Here is a 6,000-nt window from a genome sequence, read left to right as displayed (position 1 = left end):
GCCGGCTGCGGGGGTCGTCGAATGTCTGCGGGGAGGTCTGCCTCAAAGGAAGGATCGTGAGCTGGTGCCGGTGTACTCGGGAGCTCACGAGTCCCAAAAGCTGCTATGGCCCTCTCTCTCTCTCTCTCTCTACGTCGTGCTAATGCAAGACGCCTCTGTCTGTAAACCCAAAATCGATAATCTGCAATGGTGCGTGTCTGCCACTCTGCTCGTGTAAGCTCCTCTGCTGTAAGGACACGCTGCTCATGAGAAGCAGCACTGCTGCTAGCACCATCACCCACTGTGCCACTAGGGCCAGCACCACCCACGCGCTCAAATGCTGTCACCTGGCTCTCATGTAGGACTCTCTGGTAAGCGTCGAACTCATGTGAGCTCCACTCTATCTCAGGAGGCACCTCAGGCTCCTGGGCTCTATCGTCGAAGGCGTCGAGTCCCAAGTCCATAGCTGATGTAAGGTCGACATGCCTGCCAGTCCTGGCATCTACTCGTACAAGGCCTAGGTGAAGATCATCGATGCCCAATACCCTGTACGTCGCTAAGTCGACGCGTGCACGGCAGGATGGGCATGCTGAGAACCGGACGAGCTCCTGGGTGATGCAAGACAAGTGGAAAATATGTCCACATCCTAGGGCATATCCTCCTGTACTATCAATGTCCTCGATACATAAACAGCAGCATGCATCAGGTAGGAAGGGTGGTGCATCCTGCGGGAGAGGTCGTCGAAAAACCTCTGTGAGACAGGCCGTGGATATAACGGTAGGTAAGGCACTGTCACGTCCGATGATCTACGATACTCTCAAACATGCAGCATCAGCTGCTCTGCCCTGTGCTGGGCAATCTGCTCCATAATCTGATGATGCTGTGCCTCAGCTCTGGAGCTCTCTACCTCGGTCCGAGCCTACGCAAAAAAGTAAAGCATTAAAATATTTGATTAGTCTCTCATTAGGTATTACTTAAAGAAATTTGTAACTTAAACGTGCAAGAGAAACCTACCTGCTGGATGTCGGACTCTCTCAGATGCTGTGCCTCTGCAGTAGCTGCCTCTGCCATCTGTAATGCAGCTCGGAGGCGGTCTATCTCCGCTCTCGCCTCTACCAACTCCTGAGTGAGCCTCTGAGTGGCAGGTGTGGGAACCTGCGTGACACAATCAACCATGCTGCTCATGTAAAAATATAGAAAAGTACATATAAACATGAAGATAAATGACCAAAAAAACTTAAGACGTAATATATATGTAAATACCTCCACATCTGTCGTCGGTATAGATCGTGAGAATAGGCGCACCACGTGCTGGATGCTCTCCGTGGTACTCCGTACGTCAATGCCGACCTGTGTGCCAAGAGCCTCTACTGTCGACAATGGCACAAATGAAGGATCTGTGGTAGGTGCTACATGAAGGGCTGGTGGAGGCCGCCTACCCTGGTCCTGGAGACGGCCTCGGCCAGCACCACCACCCGGACGATGGCTGGTGTAATCGACCTCCTCCCCTAAGACAAACTCCGCATATAACTGCTTTGCGAAGTATATGGGAATCTGGCGGTTGTTCGGCATCCTCCCATATGCGGCAACATATCGACTATAGATATGTGCCGCCATATGAGGATGCGAACACCGCGAAATAGTGAGGGGCTTGCCCGCCCCGGGCCTCATCCCACGACTATCGAGGAAAAGATCTAGGAAAGCCCCATCCCTAATAGGAGCAAGATCACAGACCTGACGATATGTCAGGCCATGTGACACAGGAGCAGCGCGATGGTGGGCTATCCACTCATCTACATAAACAATATCGTGAAGGCTACGAAGGGACGCAAGCATCGCCTCCAAGTCTGCCACGATATGTAATGTAGACGGAGTGTCTCTAGCACTCCTACGGATAGCCGCTAACTCACGGTCTATCTCCGCGATGAGGTCCGCAATAGATGAGCGGCCCTCCTCGTGGCCCTCCTCGTGGCCCTCCATGCTAAAACCTAGGCCAAATGTGAAGGGTCCAATGTGAAGGGTCTAATGTGAAAGGTCTAATGCTTAGTGCTAAGTAGCACTAATGAAGCTAAAAACAAAGCTAATGGGCTCACTAATACTAATCCAAATCAAGAGCGCAAGAGAGTGAAAACGACTTGTGAAAATGAGGCAAAAAAATAAGTTTTCCGATTTTATAACCTCGATCGAGGTTCGGAAACATCATGCAATTTAGGGTTTGCAAGATTAACGCTCTGGATATTAGGGTTAGTGCAACATACGGCCAAGATACACACCTAATTCTAGGGTTGGGGAAGGATCGACGGTTGAGATTTGATATTACTATCTCGTTCGAGGTAAATGGACGGCCACGATTTAAAGGCATTACCACGACAAGGTATCTCGACGGTCAAGATTCATTATATACCTCGATCGAGATATTTAAACGGCCGAGATCGCATCTTCCAGCGTACGTGAATGGACGGTTTAGATTGCTTTTCCGTATCTCGATCGAGATAATTGGACGGTGGATATTGCATCTACGTATCTCGATCGAGATACTCGGACGGTGCAGATTGAATCTATGTATCTCGATCGAGATATTTGGACGGCTGAGATTTGAACTCAGTATCTCGATCGAGATATGGGGACGGTGGAGATTGTATCCGATTACCTCGAACAATGAATGGTCGCGATTGGATGTATATTTCTCGTTCGAGATACGTGGACGATGGAGATGTGCTAGTCAAATATGCCTACGGGGATACAGCGTGGCCCTGATGTGGATCCGAGTGGCATAGATATCTCGAACGAGATATTGTGGTGGCGGTGACATGTATTGGTGACATGGATGATGCCTGGAAACCCGGACCTGCTAGCGTGGCATTAGTTGGCATCTCGATCGAGATATGTCGATTTAGGCTCGGGAGGCACGTGTCGTCTTTTGATTCGCGACACTATCACGATCGAGGTACTCCGCCCGAGATGCATGGATGTCCCAATTTTGGAGAGAGTGAACGAAAGTGAGTACCCTCATCTTGCAACCACCCATGATTTTCATCATAAAAGATTTTTATGCATAAACATATGCATAGAAGATATTTTTTTAATTTCAAAAGTGTGATTTTCATCATAAATGATTTTTATGCATAAACATATGCATAGAAGATTTTTTTTTATATCAAAAGTGTGATTTTCATTCATAAATGATTTTTATGTATAACCATATGTATAAAAGATATTTTTTAATATTAAAAGTGTGATTTTTATCATAATTGATTTTTATGCATAAACATATGCATAATATATAATTTTTTATATTAAAAGTGTGATTTTCATCATAAATGATTTTTATGCATAAACATATGCATAAAAGAAATTCTTTCATGAGATAAAAGAGTGATTTTCAACATAAATGATTTTTGTGATGATAAAAGTGTGACTTTCATCACAATTGGATTTTATGCATAATAAGATGCATATAGAAATTTTCATATTTAAATAAGGGTTCTCCTTAATCCCCTGTTTAATTTTTGCAAAAATTGGAAAAATGAATAAGTAGATAATCTGTGAGAAGAAATGCTACCGTTTCATATTCGCTAAGATGGTAATGAGAAAATTCAATTAAACTATCGAAGTCGGAGATCGAGATAAATGATTATTTTATTCCTCTCATAAGAAATTCATGTTTTAGAAATCTGTAAGTAAATATTCGTCGAACGAAATTTAGAAAAAGAGAAATTGAAATAGTACCTTTCGAGAAAGACAGTTTAGGAAGAACCTTTCCAGACCCAAACTCTGATTCAGACTATTGACCAAGACTTAATTCCTTCGTCAATGATGATGTGCTCAGTTCAGGAAAAATGCACTCAAAACACCCACCGAATCTGAAACTAAGTTAAGACTTTTGATTTTGATGTGAGGATCAAGTTAACAGAATTCGAGGAATTCTGTTTGGAATTCAGACCTGGATCTAGAAGTATTGGGATACGGATTTAAGATTATTCATGGTTTTCAAACAAAATCTAAACTGAAAACTTGCATAGAAATCCTATTTTCTTAAAGGATTGTCTTACGCCAGAATGCCGGTCGAAGGGAGCATTTGGCATATATGTTTATCTAAGGGAAGTTTGGTTGCAACAGCTGGTGAGGAGTGTTCGAGGGACAGCTCACGCGGCAAAGCCTACCGAGGTCTTGACCAACCTCGGTATGGTTAAAATGGTGCGCTTCCGGTACGATGGGCGAGGGCCGACGAAGCGGTCCCTGAGTGAAGTGCCAGGACACCTAAGGAGGATCCTGGAGGGTTCTGACCAGGTGATGCACGGGCTCGCGGTGCCAAGGATACCCATGCATATGTCGAGGAAGATATTGTATGACAGACCAATGTTATTGTAATCTATCACTGGATCTCGTTGTTGACTCGCTGGTCTCAACAACGGAGAGTCCAGAGTGATACTGTTTTGTGAGAAACAAAGACTCAATGGAAATTTTGAAGTATGACATGTGTAGCCAGTAAATTGTTTGTCAATGGATTATTTTTTTTTATATTAAAGTTTTAAAGAGGAGTGTGTGTGTGTATCTGTTTTCTAAAGCTAAAGCTAAGAAAGGCATTCAATTATGGGTGGGTGAGTAATTGTTTGGTTCTACCGATTCCACTGGTAGGGTGGTGGGGACTAGCCCATGGACTAGATGGGGTTAGGCTGGAATCAGTGGAGTTTTAATAATCAAACTGAAAAATCTTAGAATTACGCTAGGATTCGAGTAGCTAGTTAATTCTCTTATAAATTTCTCAATTGAGGATCAATGGTTGTGCCTGATCTTGATTAGAAAAAAAGCATTGAAATCACTCAGATGATCAAATTATATCAGTGATAGTTTTCTTCTATCTGATTTATTCAACAGAAGAATAGTTTAGAATTGATCTCGTTATAGAAAAACTCGTTAAGAAAAATTCAAAAAGGTGGAATCGTCCCCGCTTTTCGGGCATGGGAAATTTTCTCGGTTTCGGTTTTCGGAGTGACCACTAGCCTAGTCTCGTGCCCGGACATTCGTGGGCAAGGCCCCGAGTGAGAAACCCTACCCCGCGCATGAGGGCGCTGCTTTCGCTGCTGTCAGCTACCAGGAGTCCGGTGCACGGAGAGGGCAGAGGGATCCCACAGTTGGTATCAGAGCGAAGTTGAAAGCTAATAAGAATAAACAAATGCTTATCAGAAATTGATAGTAAAAACTCAGAAAAAGCATTTTTTCATAATGTATTTTCATTCCGTAAGCTTCTTTAATGAAGATTTTTTAATCAAAAAAATTATTTTTATAGATGGAAATTCCCTATTTATTTGGTATTCACGACCTCACCCAGTCTCAAGATATGACTGGATTCGCCTTCGAGCATCTCATTTCTCCCGCTTCAACTCGAACAAGCCGAGCAAGACTCACACGCCATTTCGAGGATTTATATTTTTCTAACCCAGTGCTAAAAATGGTGCGTGGCGTCATTCTATATCATTCGACGCCTCGAAATTTCAGACTTTCATGCCAAGTCTACAGACTCCTTAGTTGTTTTATTCCTAAGGAGAAAATAATAGCTCCCTTGTCAGTAAGTGAACGTTTGTATCAGGGCATGCCTATGGCCCAGTACCGTCGACTTATGCAACTCCTGAGGAGATTTTGAATTTTGGAGCCGAGCTGCTCTATGTACATATTGCAACTTTTATATAAATAAAGAAATGTTTTCGGAGAAAAATTCCCTGTTGTATAAGTGATTGTTTATGGACGATCTGATTAAAAAAATCTGTTATCGGACATATGTCATAGATCTCAAATAAGATCATTGTCTTGTTTAAAGAAATTGTTTTCCGAACCTCTTAAGTCTTAGGATCTCATGGATAATATCAAAATAAAAATTTAATAATATATAAATTTTTAGCAGAATCATGAGACGAGGAAACCGTGGCCGTCAGCCAGACCCTCTCTCTGAAGATGACGAGCTTGACCCTGATGTTCGCAAGGCTCTTCATAGGACTCAGCCAGGACCCTTCAAAAAGGAGA

This window comes from Cibotium barometz, chromosome 8 (genome assembly GCF_041138505.1).
Source record: "Cibotium barometz isolate CiBa-2024 chromosome 8, ASM4113850v1, whole genome shotgun sequence".
Lineage (NCBI taxonomy): Eukaryota > Viridiplantae > Streptophyta > Polypodiopsida > Cyatheales > Cibotiaceae > Cibotium > Cibotium barometz.
Note: the sequence above shows the minus strand (reverse complement) of the source record.